This window comes from Suncus etruscus, chromosome 7 (genome assembly GCF_024139225.1).
Source record: "Suncus etruscus isolate mSunEtr1 chromosome 7, mSunEtr1.pri.cur, whole genome shotgun sequence".
Lineage (NCBI taxonomy): Eukaryota > Metazoa > Chordata > Mammalia > Eulipotyphla > Soricidae > Suncus > Suncus etruscus.
Genome location: NC_064854.1, coordinates 74155315 through 74173338, shown reverse-complemented (window position 1 = coordinate 74173338; position 18024 = coordinate 74155315).

Sequence of the window (18024 nt, the reverse complement as noted above, 5' to 3'; positions counted from 1 at the left end):
GTGATGTCTGGATTAATGGCTACAATGAGCACGTTTTGCAATGCATAGCTTTTCAAAACAGGGGTTGAAGCAGGAAACAGCAACTCTCAGCTCCAGAGACATACATAGACATAATAACAGGGCTTAGTTTGTCATGACAGTGTTTGCCGAGGTCAAACGCTCCCCCCCTTTACAGATTCTCGTGTCCCCCTGGGGGCGGTGAGCCCCACTATTTGAGAAGCACTGCCAATGACATGAAGGGTACTGAAGAATACTTTAAGTCTTTTATTACCCTTCTTTTTACCACTAGTTAATATTAATTCACATTATCTTCCTTTTTATTTATTGGTAAAATGAGCTATTTCTGGGTTAAATCCAAATTTATTTAAAATTCTTCAATTATGTTTATACAATCATAACAATTATTAAAGCCAAGTATCAACTCACATATTCCTTACTTTACATTTTGCATTATATTCTAGAAGTAGCTTACATTATGCTTTTTAATGTTTTACTAAAGCTAATTTTTTTCTGCTTTACTTAAGGTATTTAATCTTTTTTTTTTGACATAGTATAAGGAACTTATCTCATACCAGCTTACTTAACAGAACATGTACAGATTGTTACTTTATCTTTTCCTATTATTTCTCATTTTTTGTGCTTAGAATCTATTAGAGTATAAGAATTGAGAGGACAGTAGAAGGTCATACAGAAAAGGAAACTAGTGGGTATAAAAGCAAAGAAATAAGTTAAAGAATATGTGAGTGATTGTGATTTTAATACTGGCTTAAAATATGAGTATTTAGCACTCTGAGGACTTCAAGGAAAATCTCTCCTGTGCCTGTTTGTGTTTCTTGAATACCTAAAGGCAGTGGTCTCAAACTCAATTTACCTGGGGGCCGCAGGAGGCAAAGTCGGGGTGATACTTGAGTGCAAAGTCAGTAGTAAGCCTTGAAAATTGGGGGTGTGACCCAAACAACTAAAATAAAACAAAACAAATTCCTCTAGGGAAGGGCCACAAAATGTTGTACAGAGGGCCGATTGTGGCTCACAGGCCACGAGTTTTAGACCCCTACCTGAAGGTCTCCTCAGAGGCCTGGGGAGCACGCCCCCAAAAACTGCATTCTGAAGCTGCCCAGTGAGTGAGTGAGTAATTTCTGGCTGTGGGGGTCACCAATCAATAAGCAGAGTTCTCTGGCCTGCGGAGGCTCCATATTGCTGTGCCTTTGAACACTCTGAGGACTTCAAGGGAAATCTCTCCTGTGCCTGTCTCTGTTTCTTGAATAACTGAAGATCTCCTTAGAGGCCAAGGGAGCCCACCCCCAAAAAACTGTCAACTAGAGGCAGCAGAAGAGCGTGGTCGCTCCACTTCATTTCACAGCCGCACAACTATTTCTAAACAATGAACCCCACCACAACACACAGGAAAAACCACACTACAAGCGTGACAATGGGGAAACTTCACAGGCAAACACCATGCACAGAAAATGAAGATGATCGCTCGGATGACCTAAAAAATCCCAACCATCTGATTAACCTCTCGGATAAGGAACTTAAAATAGAAATATGAAAGATGTTTGTAGAAATCAAAGAAAGCATAGATTGATCTGAACAGAACACAAAGACAGAAATCAGAAAACTCCAAACTGAAACAACAGATCTGAGTAAAACGGCAGCTCAATTGAAAACCTCAGTGGATGGCCTCACCAGCAGGGTAACAGCAGCTGAGGAGAGATTTGGAGTACTGAAAGATGAGCTGCAGAAAAACTCAATACAGCAGAAGAAATTGGTAAAGAACCTTAAGACAAACGATCAGGCAATGGAAAAAGTTCTCAAAGAATGCAAAAAGATGAAAATAGAAGTCTCTGATAAATTCAACAGAAACAACATAAGAATCATTGGAGTCCCAGAGACCCAGGTAGGAGATCTCTAGGAAGAATTAACTTTCAAAGACATTATCAAAGAGATACTCCCAGAGTTAAAGAATACATGCAATCAAATATTGCATGCCAGAAGAGTACCAGCTAAAAGAGACCCAAAGAAAAACACCCCAAGACACATACTCATTACAATGACAAATCCCACAGATAGAGATAGAATACTGAAAGTAGCAAGATCAAAAAGGGAAATTGCATTCAAAGGAGCATCCCTAAGACTTACAGCTGACATGTCACAATAAACTATCAAGGCCAGAAGACAGTGGTGGGATATTGTGAAAAGATTGAATAAAATGGGTGCCTCACAGAGAATATTGCACCCAGCCCGACTCCCATTCAGATTTGAAGGAAGGATACATAGCTTATGGATAAACAACAGCTCAGAAACTTCACAGATGAAAAACCAGCCTTAAAGGAAAAACGGACAGGTCTACTTTAAAACAAGAGAGACCAACAAACACAGCAAACTTATCTACAAAGATGACATTAAATCCTATGGCAATCATCTCCCTCAATGTCAATAGACTAAATTCACCAATTAAAAGACACAGGGTGGCAAAATGGATCAAAAAGATGAATCCAACCTTCTGCTGCCTTCAAGAAACACACCTAAATGGTCAGAACAAACATAGACTCAAAATCAAAGGATGGAGTAAAACCATCCAAGAAAACAACACCCTTATAAAAGATGGGGTGGCCATATTAATACCTGATGACACCAACTTTATACTCAGAAAAGTGGTAAGGGACAAAAATATGCACTATGTACTAATCAAGTGATATGTGCAACAGGAAGAAATCAGACTATTAAACATATAGGCACCCAATGAGAGACCAGCAAATTATCCAATACAGTTACTGACAAATATGAAAGAAGATATCAATAATAACAAATTAATTGTGGGAGACCTCAACAGGGCCCTATCAACACTTGATAGGTCAACCAGACTGAAACCCAACAAAAACATACTAGGCCTGAAAAGAGTATTGGAAGAAAGAGGACTAGTAGATATATATAGGACACTCCATTCCAAAAAACCTGGATACACATTCTTCTCCAATGTACATGGATCATTCTCCAGGATAGACTACATGCTGACACATAAAACATACCTCCATAAAATCAAGAGGATAGAAATTTTTCCAGGCTCTGGAATCAACCAAGATGCCCTTCAACAGATGAATTGCTAAAGAAACTGTGGTACATATACACAATGGAATATTATGCAGCCATCAGGAGAGTTGAAGTCATGAAATTTCCTAATCATAAATGTACATGGAATCTATTATGCTGAGTGAAACAAGTCAGAGAGAGATGCAGAATAGTCTCACTCATCTATGGTTTTAAGAAAAATAAAAGTCATATTTGCAACAATCCTCAGAGACAATGAGGAGGGCTGGAACTTCCAGATCACTTCATAAAGCTCACCACAAAGAGTGGTGAGTGTAGTTATAAAAATAACTACACAGAGAACTACCATAATCATGTGAATGAATGAGGGTACTGGAAAGTCTTTCTGGAGTACAGGTGGGGGTGTGGTGGATAGAGGGACATTTGGGACTTTGGTGATGGGAATGTTGCACTGGTGAAAGGGGGTGTTCTTTACATGACTAAAACCTAATCACAATCATATATGTAATTAAGATATTTAAATGAAGAAAAGCAATTAAAAATGCACTTCATAACTTAAAAAAAGAAATATGAGTATTTAGATTAAGATGAGTAAAATCAAAATAATTGAGATTTATACATGTAGAAGAGTGAGCATCTAGTCAGCTCCATACTTTTACAATCCCATTGTTTATGAAACAAAAAAGGTAAATTGTTCTTGCCTTTTCTATCTTTTTTATGGATCTCACTCAAGGTCTCTAATATAATTTAAAATACTCCCATAATGGAGTACATTTGACCTGAAAACTACTGATTCAATGCAGCTTTAGTATATTTAAATAAATGAGGTCTAAAAAATTACATAACTTTCTATGATAAAGCTGCTTATTAGAATCTGAATTGAAACCTAAGTCTCATGATTTCAAATGTAACAATTATCTTTAAGCTTTTAAACAATTTTTGGCTTTGTGTAGTCTAACTTCAAGATAATTATGTTATTATTTCTTCTGCATTTCAAAATCTTGAATTTATTCAGAAAATTAGGCGTAATCCCTCTGGGCTGCCAGGTGTGCCTCCCCACCAAAACTAAAATTAGCCAAGTGAGAAAAGATATGGTTTTAAGGTAATTAGAAACAGATCTAAATGCTCAATAATATTTAGTTAACAAACCTAAAGAAAACCACAAAAGAATGGACAAGGTGAAGTTACCTATTTAAAACCAAATTTGCAATGGAAGCATATTGACCAAGGCTTACAAGATTAGTGGCTACATACAGACAGAATTTTAACAAGAATTCTCTCATATATATATATATATATATATATATATATATATATATATACATATATATATATAGTATGATAATTATAATCATCAGTAAAATTTTGGAAGGGAAATAAACACAGTTTTCCTTCTCAGACTGAATAAGTTAAATAACTAAATTCCTCACAGATCTGCCTCTAAGGAACCAGATAAACAGGTAATAAAAACTTTAAATTTATAATAAAATAAATTTCTGCAAATTTTGTAATATAAAATAATTAGAAAATCATAAAAAGGTAAACCTTGACTTATAAGGTTATAATCTCAAATTTTTATTTGTATTTGTGTATATTGAATCTAAATTTAAGAAAGAACAGGCATTCTTATATGTGTTACATATATGAATATGTAGTTCTTGCTAGTCTTTTACCAATGTTTTTGTTTTTTTTGGATCCACATCCAGCTATTCTCAGGACTGAATCCTGACTCTGTAATTACTCTGTAATTACTGCCTTGCCTGCGCAGTTCTAGGACAGACCGCTGTTAGATTCCCTGGTATCCCATATGGTCCAACAAGCCAGGAGCGATTTTTGAGCACATAAGCAGGAGTAACCTCTGAGCATCAATGGGTGTGACCCAAACTCCCCCCATAAAAAGAAGACAGGAAGGAAGGAAGGAAGGAAGGAAGGAAGGAAGGAAGGAAGGAAGGAAGGAAGGAAGGAAGGAAGGAAGGAAGAAAGGAAGGAAGGAAGGAAGGAAGGAAGGAAGGAAGGAAGGAAGGAAGGAAGGAAGGAAGGAAGGAAGGGGGAAGGAAGGAAGGGAGGAAGAAAAAAGAAGAAATGTCATTAAAAATAACTTTTCAAACAAAACCTTCAAGGATGTGACTAAATTGTAATATCTTTGTTAATAATATTACACTTTCATGGAGACCTGGAATTTTTTATTTAGTGAATGTTTTAAAATAGTATGCTTCTTTCCATTTGGTAGATGTAAATAAGAGAGCATAACTAAACCAAGATAAGTATAAATTAAACAATTAGCTTTTTTCCTTAAACTTAAAATATTATTTGCTAGTAATATAATATTATAGCTTATAAACCTAAGTCTTTCCAGAGAATTGTAATATATTAAAACATTTGTATAAGTTTTTGTCCCAGTTTATTACATAAAATTCTTAAAATATTTGCAGTTTTCTGAGAGAAAGTATCATCTAAAATTAAATTCCTAAATCCTCTGGACATTATAAGGTTATATAATGTATTTAATTTGTTGACTTTGGATTGCTCACGGAATATTTCCATACTTATCCTACATGGCTCACCCCTGCATGGCTTTTATATGTATTTTTACCATATTTCATAGATTTATGCATAGAATATAGCATTTTAATGTAGAATAAATATACAAAAGTAATTTCCAAATTTCTGGTATGTAGTGAAGATTTAGTCATCATGAAGTTGTGGGCATTCTTCCTCTGCTAAGAAAATCAAGCCTGCAATTTTTGGCCTGATTTCATCCTGTATGTGGCTCATCTGTGGATGGCTCGCCTTCCCTGGAGCCTTTCCTGGAGGCATGTTTACAAGCCCAGAAAGGGAAAGCTGCTGAACTCTCTGGAACTCAGATGCCAGCACCCCTATCTGCCTGTCTTCTGTGCTGTGCTCCATTTTCAGCCTGATTTCATCCTGTGTGTGACTCATCTGAAGATGGCTCGCTTTCCCTGGAGGTGAGTTTACAAGCCCAGAAAGGGGAAGCTGCAGAACTCTGCTGGAACTCAGATGCCAGCACCCCTATCTGCCTGTCTCCTGTACTGTGCTTCATTTTCGGCCTGATTTCATCCTATGTGCGGCTCATCTGAGGACAGCTCGCCTTCCCTGGAGCCTTCCCTGGAGGTGAGTTTACATGCCCAGAAAGGGTGGAGCCAGATATTAATTTAGCCAATGAATACAACCACAACACGAAGAAAAACCGACAATATAAGTGTGACAATGGGAAAACAATGCAGTCCAGCGCCAGACATAGAGAATAACGATGGCATATCTGATGACTTGGAAATGACCAACCAACTAGTTAGTCTCTCAGATAAGGAGTTTAGAGTCACAATATGGAAGTTGTTCAAAAAACTCAAAGAAAGTATAGAAGGGAACACTAATAAGAATCAAGAGAATATGAAGATAGAAATCAGAAAACTCCAAACTGAAATTTCAGGTCAAATAACAGGTCTGAAAAACTCAGTAGATGAATTAAAGAAAAACATGGCTGAGCTTTCCCATGGGTTAACATCAGCTGAGGAAATAATTAGTACAATGGAAGATTAAATGAATGACAATTCAATACAGCAGAAGAAATTGGAAAAAATTCTTAAAGCAAAAGATCAAACAATGGAAAAGTTACTCAAAGTATGGGAACAGATGAAAATAGAAGTCTATGATAAGCTCAACAGAAACAACTTAAGAATCATGGGAGTCCCAGAGACCCAGGAAGAAAATCTCCAGGAAGAATCAATGGTGAAGAACATCATTAAAGAGAAACTACCAGAGCTACTGAATACATGTGATAAAATCCTGCATACCTGAAGAGTACCAACTAAAAGAGACCCCAGAAAAAACACCCCAAGACACATCCTAGTCACAATAATGAATCCCACAGATAGAGACAGAATTCTGAAAGCAGCAAGATTGAAAAGAGAAATTACATTCAAGGGAACATCCTTGAGATTTACTGCAGACCTGTCACCAGAAACACTCAAGGCCAGAAGGCAGTGGTGGGACATAGTGAAAAAACTCAATGAAATAAATGCTTCGCCTAGAATACTGCACCCATCAAAACTCACTTTCAGGTTTGAAAGAAGAATACATGGTTTCACAGACAAACAACAGCTCAGAAACTTTACAGACTCAAAACCATTCTTAAAACAAAAACTGAACGGCCTATTTTAAGACAAGACTGACCAACAGACACACCAAACTTCAATATAAAGATGGCACTAACTCCCAGGATAATTCTTTCTCTCAATGTCAATGGACTAAATGCACCAGTTAAGAGACACAGAGTGGCTAAATGGATCAAAAACACAATGCCTACAAGAAATGCACCTGAATAATCAGAACAAACATAGACTCAAAATAAAAGGTTGGAAGAAAATCATCCAAGCAAACAACACCCATAAAAAAGCTGGAGTGGTCATAAAAATATCAGATGATGCAAACTTTACTCTTAGGAACGTTGTAAGGAACAAAGATGGACATTTTGTATTAATCAAGGGATATGTACAGCAGGAAGAAATCACTCTCCTATACATATATGCACCGAATGCGGGGCCAGCAAAATAGATAATACAATTGTTGAAAAATCTAAAAATAATATCAATAACAACACAATAATTGTGGGAGACCTCAACATGGCATTGTCAACAATTGACAGGTCAACCAGACTGAAACCCAACAAGAATAAACTAGACCTGAAAAAAGAAATGGAAGAAAGAGGCCTAGTAGATATATACAGGACACTGCACCCCCAAAAGCCTGGATACACATTCTTCTCTAATGTACAGGATAGACTACATGCTATCACATAAAACATAGCTCCATAATATGAAGAGGATAGAAAATTTGCAGGCTACCTTCGCTGACCACAAGGCCCTGAAATTATATGTGATCTACAAAGGGACACAGAAGAAAAACTTTAATATCTGGAAGTTAAACAGCCTAATATTAATTAACCAGTGGGTCTGAGATAAAATCAAAGAGGAAATCAAAACCTTTCTAGAAACAAATGACAATGGAGACACAAACTATCAGAACCTATGGGACACAACAAAAGCGTAACTGAGAGGAAAATTAATAGCTTTGGAAGCACACATCAGGAAAGAAGAAGGGGCATACCTGAATACCTTAATGACACAGCTCATAGAATTAGGTAGTACTCAACAAAAGGACCCAAAGTAGAGAGACAAAAGGAAATAACAAAGCTGAGAGCAGAAATCTATGAAGTGGAAACCCGAAAAACAATCAAAAGATCAATGGAAGCAGAAGTTGGTTGTTTGAAAAAATAAACAAGATTGATAGACCACTGGCAAAACTGACAAAGAAAGAGAGAGAAAAACTAGATAACTCGTATTAGGAATGAAAAAGGAGAGATAACTACTGATATGGTAGAGATCCAAAGGGTAATCAGAAACTACTTTGAGAAACTCTGTTCCACTAAAAATGAAAACCTAAAAGAAATAGATAAATTTTTGGCCTCTTATAATCTTCCATGGTGACATGAAGAGGATGTAGCATATCTAAACACACCCATCACTATTGATGAAATTAAAACAGTAATCAAATGTCGGCCCAAAAACAAAAGTCCTGGCCCAGATGGATTTACTAATGAATTCTTTCAAACCTTTCAAGAGGAACTTCTACCAGTCCTGGAAGTACTCTTTCATAAAATCAAAGAAAACAGGAACATTTCCAAATAGCTTTTATGAAGCCAACATCACCTTGATATCTAAACCAGACAGAGATGCTACCAAAAAAGAAAATTACAAACCAATATCGCTGATGAATACAAATGCAAAGATCCTCAACAAAATCCTGGCAAATAGGATTCAAGGCCTCATTAAGAAATTCATCCACGAGAACACTCCACATGCCAGGATTTCGTGTGCCTTTGACTGGTATGATGGGGGCTCTGGGCAGGACAGCTAGCCATAGGACCCCTGGGCTGACCACTTAGTCCAGGTGAACATGATTCCCCCCACACCAGGCGGGTCTTCAGGGTTATGCCTGGTTTATCGGGCCTTTGGGGGAGGGGGTGAGAAATTCCTCCCTAGGCATCCAAAAACTACAGAACCACGCGGGGGCGTGGTTCTGAATACTTCATGTATTCAAAATATTCCTTATTCTTATGTTATGTTTTGCATATACAGAATGTTCATTTTGTATTCTGCCCTTTCCCACACCCCTACAAAGCTCTTTTTACTCCTTAACTCTCTTACCCCCTCTCAAACATCACTAACCTACATTACTCTTTAACTTCAGTAGTGTACAATCCTAATCACAGTTCAAAGCTGTGCATTGTGTGTGACAACCCCAGACTGCTTCAAGATACATAAAATGGACACGTATTTCTTTTGAATATTTTGTGTTTTTTCTCTGACAGCTATAATTCTTACTAAATGTTGTCTTATACAGTGATGATTCTAACCACTTATCTTCTCTTTTTGAGCTGTTTAACAAGGAATTTTGGTGGAAGAGTCCCCCAGTTTAATGCTTATGATTGAACCATGTCATGGGAATCATTGGAATTGTTCTTATGGCCCCCATATGTGCCAATAACACCACGTGGCATTGCTTCTTATTTGCATAGGCACATTAAAATGGCAAAATACTATACATACAAATAAGATCATATCTAAAAGAGATTGGAACACACAAATCTTGCATTGCAAAGGGACCTTACACCCTGAACATTGACATAACGACCTGGTACAGACCTCAGAAGAAAGAGCATAATCCATTCTCCCCTGAACCAGGGAAGCCATCCACGAAACATCCAGGCTGGTCTATAACATCACCTGGAAGCAATCCTCTACCACGGAAGACCTCAGACTTTGACCTGCTCAAAACAGACCTCCCTTAACACTGAGAAGACTTAACAACAACAACAACGACCTGCTTATAGGACAGGGCTCCCTGCATTGCCCTTTGATTGTGAGGTGAAAGGAGAGGATGCTCCACATCCTGACTTCAATGTAGGATATGCAGATTCCAGGATCATTAATACTGAAACATGATACCAACAACAGAGACTGTTTGAAAAATAAAAGTGTGTTGGCACTACAGACAATTTATTGGATTGGACGATCTAGCTTGCCTGGAGCCTAGACTTGGTCTTGTGCCAGGAAACTTCAGGGGTCTGGTCTCTTTGTACTTAGGCCAAGGTTATTACTTTCCATGTCCCTCATATATTGGTGGGCCGATGCAAACAACAATTGCCACTCTAACACCACTTTTACTGTGCTCCTTTGACTCTAATCCTTAAAAAGAACCCACTTAAAATTTGAGGTCAACTTAAGCTAATATGCATGTATATGGAAATGTAAGAAAATACTATACCTGTAATGTTTAAGGAGTTACGTAAGTTTTATGGCTTTAGATTGCCTTGTGTACTGTTAAGAAATATTATAATGTGTTACAATCTGGGGACTTGAGGGACAAAGTAATTGTACATGGATTCTGTCTTATTTATCTTAATGTTCTTTGGCTGAAATTTCAAAGTTCAGATATCAGCAAGGGGACTTCTGAGAATTATGTTCTGGGTGATTGTCCTTCCACTGTAACTTTATCTTGTCCTCTTTCTTTGCACCCTTGTTCTCATAATTAAAAATAAAAATAAAAAAAAAGAAATTCATCCACTACGATCAAGTATGTTTCATCCCAGGAATGCAAGGATGGTTTAACATCCGTAAATCTATCAACATAATAAACAACATCAACAACAAGAAAAATAGAAACCACATGATCATATCAATAGACGCAGAGAAAGCATTTGATAAGGTCCAACACCCATTCTTGATCAAAACTCTAAGCAAGATGGGAATGGAAGGAACCGTTATCAATATAGTTAAGGACATCTACCACAAGCCAGAGGCAAATATTGTCCTCAATAGAGAAAAACTGAAAGCCTTTCCTCTAAATTCTGGCACAAGACAAGGCTGTCCTCTCTCACCACTCCTATTCAACATAGCACTGGAAGTACTTGCTACAGCGATTAGGCAAAAAAAAGATATCAATGGAATCCAGATAGGAAAGGAAGAAATCAAGTTCTAGCTGTTTGCAGATGACATGATATTCTACCTAAAAAACCCAAAAATTTCTACAAAAAAGCTTCTAGAAACAATAGACTCATATAGCAAGGTGGCAGGCTACAAAATTAACACACAAAAAGTAATGGCCTTTCTATACACCAATAGTAATAAGGAAGAAACGGACATTAAGGAACAACCCCATTCATAATAGTGCCACACAAACTCAAATATTTTGGAATCAACTTGAATATAAATGTGAAGAACCTATACAAAGAAAACTATAAAACTCTGTTCCAAGAAATAAGAGAGGACACATGGAAATGGAAGCACATACCCTGCTCATTGATTGGCAGGTTTAATATAATTAAAATTGCAATACTTCCAAAAGCATTGTATGGATTTAATGTGATCCCTCTAAAGTTACCCATGACGTTTTTAAAGAAGTGGATCAGGCACTTTTGAAATTCATTTTGGAACAATAAACACCCTAGAATAACTAAAGCAATCATTGGGAAAAAGAATATGGGAGGAATTACTTTCCCCAAATTTAAACTGTACTACAAAGCAATAGTTATCAAAATAACATGGTATTGAAATAAAGACAGGCCCTCAGATCAGTGGAATAGGCTTGAATACTCAGAGAATTTTCCCCAGACATACAATCACCTAATTTTTGATAAAGTAGCAAGAAATCCTAAATGGAGCAAAGAAAGCCACTTCAAAAAGTGGTGTTGGCACTTGCAAAAAATTGAACTTAGACCCCCAGCTAACATCATGTACGAAGGTTAAATCCAAATGGATGAAAGGCCTCAATATCAGATCCGAAACGATAAGATATGTAGAACATCATGTAGGTAAAACACTCCAGGACATTGAGAATAAAGGCATCTTCAAAGAGGAAACTGCACTATCCAAGCAAGTGAAAGAAGATATTAACAGATGGGAATATATTAAACTGAGAAGCTTCTGCACCTCAAAAGAAACAGCGCCCAGTATACAAGAGCCACCCACTGAGTGGGAGAAACTATTCACCCAATACCCATCAGAAAAGGGGCTAATCTCCAAAATATACAAGGCACTGACAGAACTTTACAAGAAAAAAATATCTAATCCCATCAAAAAATGAGGAGAAAAATGGACAGACACTTTGACAAAGAAGAAGTCCATATGGCCAAAAGACACATGAAAAAATGGTCCACATCACTAATCATCAGGGAGATGAAAATCAAAGCAACTATGAGGTACCACCTCACACCACAGAGATTGGCACACATCACAAAGAATGAGAACAAGCACTGCTGGCGGGGATGTGGAGAGAAAGGAACTCTTATTCACTGCTGGTGGGAAAGCCATCTAGTTCAACCTTTATGGAAAGCAATATGGAGATTCCTCCAAAAACTGGAAATCGAGCTCCCATATGACCCAACTATACCACTCCCAGGATTGTACCCTAGTAACACAAAACTACAATACAAAAATCCCTTCTTTACACCTATATTAATTGCAGCGCTATTTATCATACAAGACTCTGGAAACTGCCAAGATACCCTTCAACAGATGAATGGCTAAAGAAACTGTGGTATATATATACACAGTGGAATATTATACAGCTGTCAGGAGCAGTAAAGTCATGAAATTTTTCTATACATGGGTGGACATGAAATTTATTATGCTGAATGCAATAATTCAGAGAGAGAGAAAAAGATGCAGAATGGTCTCACTCATCTATGGTTTTTTAAAAAAAATGAAAGATATTCTTGCAATAATAACTTTCAGACACAAAAGAGAAAAGAGCTGTAAGTTACAGCTCACCTCATGAAGCTCACCAGAAACAGGGATGAGTTTAGTTATAGAAATGACTACGTTTTGAACTATTCTAATAATGAGAATATACGAGGGAAATAGAAAGCCTGTCTAGAGTACAGGCGGGGGGTTGGGTGGGGAGGAGGGAGTTTTGGAACATTAGTGATGGAAATGTTGCACTGGTGATGGGTGGTGTTCTTTACATGACTGAAACCCAAACACAATCATGTATGTAATAAAGTTGTTTAAATAAAAAATAGAAAATCAAGACTTCAAAAAAGGGAAATATGTGATGTTTATTCAAGCTAATATTTCCTTTTGTTTGCTGTTTTATGAGTGGTGCACAACTGATGGTGCTTAAGGTTTATTCTGATCTCTTTACTCAAGGCAGTGTTGGAGGACAGGAGGGGCCATGGCTAGTATTGAGCTGGGTTGGAAACATGCCATGCAAGCTCCCTACCCACTGTGCTATTTCTCAAATACATATTCTAACTTATTTTTAATCTTGAAAAATACAAAGTAAAAAAAAAGCTTTAATAACATATTATTGGAACAAGAAACTAATAAAAATTTCAATAATGGCTTCATTGTATATTGAAACATATTGATTAATTTGAATTAAATAATAGAACTAAAATCACAATTCTATAAGCACTATTTGGTCATTATAAAAAGTTAAGATTTATTAAATCTAACTATGCAGTTGAGTTTATGTTAGATTAAAGTTAATACTTTATTATTTATTGTAAAACTCCACATAAAACTGATAATTGTATATAATTGTCAAAGAAAATCTATAATATAGACAGAAGCTCTATTTTGCAGTACAAAACTAAAAAGTTTGACATCCACAAGAAGATCATATCAAAGAAACCAGAATTTTTAAGAACAGAAAAAATCATTTTATAGACTACAAAATAAAATATTTTCTTATTCATCTGACAAAATTATTTGTCAAAACTTTAAGTAGCTCAGAAAACTCAAATTGTCAATGTTCAATAGCATCAGTAAGACAACATTTATGGGGCCAGATGCTAAGACATGCTTTATAATTGGCACCACATGGTGGTGGGGCTCCAAAATTTCCAGGAATAATATTCGAGAATAGAGATAGGAGTATGCCATAAGCACAGTAGGGTGCTTAAAATAAAAACAAAACAAGCAAGAAAACTTGGGTTTGGCCTCATTTCTCTGTGGATATGCCTTCCAGAAATTCTATGCTGGTAAATGTGACATAGCTGTGGTAGAAAAAATACCCACTTTAAATATATGTCTCTGTTTTTGTTTTTGATAGATCTTAAATATATTATTTAAAATATATAAAGCCTTAGAGAATTCAGACTTACAAATAATTTACATATTCTGTTAATATAGTATTATTGTTTGTTTTGTTTTAAGATGTTCTATTACAGTAAAGTATTTAACATTAGAGTAAAATTTAGCAGGTAAGACATTTGACTTGCATACAATTGACCAAGTTCAATCTCCAGAAATACATATGGACTCCAAGCCTGACAGGATGATTCCAGACCTAAACACAGTATAAACCCCTGAGTGATTGATACAGTGTGATGTCAAAACCAAACAACATATTTGGGGCCGCAGAGAATAGCATGGAAGTATGGCATTTGGCTTGCATGCAGAATGACAGTGGTTTGAATCTCGGCATCCCATATGGTCCCCTGAGCCTGCCAGGAGTTATTTCTGAGCATAGAGCCAGAAGTATTCCCTGAGCCTTGTCAGCTGTGACCCAAAAACTAAACCAACCAGCCAAACAAACAAACAAACAAAAAAACATAAAAACCATAGTTTACTAGATGTAAGTTTATAAAATATAGAAGCATTCATTTAGTCCAGATACAAGACTAATATTATTTTTTTTTTTTTGGTTTTTGGGCCACACCCGTTTGATGCTCAGGGGTTACTCCTGGCTATGTGCTCAGAAGTCGCTCCTGGCTTGGGGGACCATATGGGATGCCGGGGGATCGAACCGCGGTCCGTCCAAGGTTAGCGCAGGCAAGGCAGGCACCTTACCTCTAGCACCACCGCCCGGCCCCGACTAATATTATTTTTCTGAAAAGGAAATGCAAAGTCTTTAAGCATGTAAGTGTTCAGCTCTTGATTTTGTTTTAGAGGTCATATTCTCCTGTTCATTTACCTCAATGATATCTTCCAGTATGTATTGTATTAAGTACTGTTTGAGTATATATGTTTATGTGTTTACCAGTGAAAAAGATTCCTCCTGGATAAACTTTCTTCAGGAACATCAACGTTAGTTTTTGTTTTTCTTTAATCTTTAATTAATACCTATTTCCAAATAAATTTAACCGGAGTCTATCTAACCAATAGATACACCATGAAAATCCTGGATTCTTTATCTTTATCTTTCAAGAGATATGTGATCACAATAATACTTATTTAACTTGAGTTGTTTATAGCTAGTTTTATTTAACCAAAGTCCCATTAATTCCTGATATTTACTCATTATTTTACATTCACTGATTCCTTTTTTATAAATTATTTTTTTATAAATCTCCATTTGTCAGTACTGTATTTGTATTTCAGTCTGTCATAAAATAGGCATATCATTTTCTACACGTGTGTCACTTTTTTTTTTGCACAAAACTCTCTAGTGCTAAGAAACCAAAATGAATCTGGCCCGAGGCTTATAATTTGCAGGATGTGAAGACCTTTCCATGGAAGCAAACTGTTATATCCATCAGGCTTTGATTAACCATGACAGAGTCTTCTATTACCTTTGTATTAATTTGAACCCTGGATCTCTGGGCTGGACTGAATTAGTCAGTGAAGCCTGAGGAGTGGAACACTATTCTAACTACAAAGCCTTTCATATCACAATACTAAAGGACAGACTCCTAACTGAAATTATCCCTAAAGAAAAAGAACAAATCTAAAAATCAGAAAAATATTTAGAGCAGGATTATTTGAAGATAGACAATGTCTTTCCTATCTCGACTCATCCACCAAAATATAGGAAAATAAAATGCAGATTGAGACCTTACTTAGAAATTTGTTTAAACTTACAGATGCAATTTACAGTGCATTTCCTAAGAGGATATTTAACTAAAAGAGATCATTTTAACCATTTATGTGTTTACCATTATGCAAATTTTCCATTTCTATAAAAAAAGAAGTTTTCTTGTTCTTTCATATAAACTATGTTTTAAAAGGATAAAATACAAAAGTCTGTTATATTACAAAAACTTTCAAATTTTGGCTAACAATGCTTTCTTTTCTAATTGTCATTTTATTAAGCAAATTCATCCTTGGATGTAAGTTGAATTATGACTTTGCAGATAAATGATGGCATTTCTCTTCTTTTTTCTGTACATTTAATAGATGATTATACATGTTTTTGTATATGTTTCTTAGTTGGTGCATAACCATTCTTATGCTTCATAGTAAAGACACATGCTTTATTATTCAAAGATTTATAGAGGTATATATATATATCCACTACATATGTTGTATACACTTGAATATATGTATGTAAATATAGGAATAAAACGTTGTGCCTCTTGGCATAGATAGTCGCCAATTGATGTTTTTTCTTGCAGTCTCTGATAATTAGGACATGGTTTCCAAATTTAGTTGTTTGCTGACCACTTTATATTAACAACTGTTACAGTAATTTAAAAAAGTATCAGTAGGGTTTACTCCTGGCTCTGAAATTTGTGTCATTTCTTGATTTCTCAGAAAATCATGTAGATTTTTGGGAAGTGAGCCCAGGCTGGTTATATAGGCAAGCTAAATGCACTAAATTCTTGCACTATTGGTTCATGGCCCCGATGCAGTGATTTTTAGATAGAAGTTCTAAGACAAATTTTTCGTTATCAATAAAATACCATTGCAGCCATCATTTTACTTATTTTTATATTCTGCTAAAAGGTTTGCATAAATATATTTTTAAAGTGTTATAAAATGCCATTTTTCTATAAAAAAAGTGTTAGCAAATAAAGAATACCCATAGATTTGTTTTTGTTTGATTTGGTTTGTATTTTGTGCCATTACACAAGAATGCTCATAGTTTACTTCTGATTCTGCACCCAGAAATTACTCCTGGCAGGTTGAGGATGGAGGTTAAAAGATTGGGTGATGTGAGGTCATATTGGATACTGGGAATCCCAATTAGGGTCAGCCACATGCCAAAGGCAAAACTCTATATTCTGTGTTATCACTCAGGCTTTCTTTTTATAGACTTCTATAGGTGCTTAGTTTCAAAAATTACAATTAATTGTTTATTCTATATCATATATATATCCTGTGATTTTAAAAATGTACAAGGATCCTGAAAGAAAAAAAATAAAAGAAAGAACAAGAAAGAAAGAAAGAAAGAAAGAAAGAAAGAAAGAAAGAAAGAAAGAAAGAAAGAAAGAAAGAAAGAAAGAAAGAAAGAAAGAAAGAAAGAAAGAAAGAAAGAAAGAAAGAAAGAAAGAAAGAAAGAAAAAAAGAAAGAGAAAGAAAGAAAGAGAAAGAAAGTGAAAGGTCTGGCAGTCCAGATAACACTCTGACGCAGAGAAATGAAGAGACAATTACTCAGTCAAAAGATCAACTGGGTCTTTATTCTGGCCAGTCAGGGTCAACTGCCATGTGCCCATAACAGGACAAAGGCAAAAGACCTCGTGGCTTTCTACATCCTTCCTTATATACTATGGGGGGAAGGAGTAGTGATGACTTCCTGAGAGACGGGACATCTGCCAAGGTAATACGAGGTATTGGTGGGGGCGAAGTAGTGACGACTTCCTTAAGGGCAGGACATCCACCAAGGTAAGGGAGGGGGTAGTGACGGCCTCCTTAGGGGCGGGACACTTGCCAAGGTAAGGGGAGGGAGTAGTGACAACTTCCTTAGGAGCGGGACATCTGCCAAGGTAAGGGGAGGGGGTAGTGATGACTTCCTTAGGGGTGGACCTAGTTGGACAGGGACAGCCAGAGGCCAATTTTCCCCCATCTTCATACAAAGCCAACAATCAGCAGCTAAAGAAGGGTTAGAAAAATTAAAAAAGTTTGTGAGGGGCCGGAGAGATAGCATGGAGGTAAGGCGTTTGCCTTTCATGCAGGAGGTCATCGGTTCGAATCCCGGCATCCCATATGGTCCCCCGTGCCTGCCAGGAGCAAT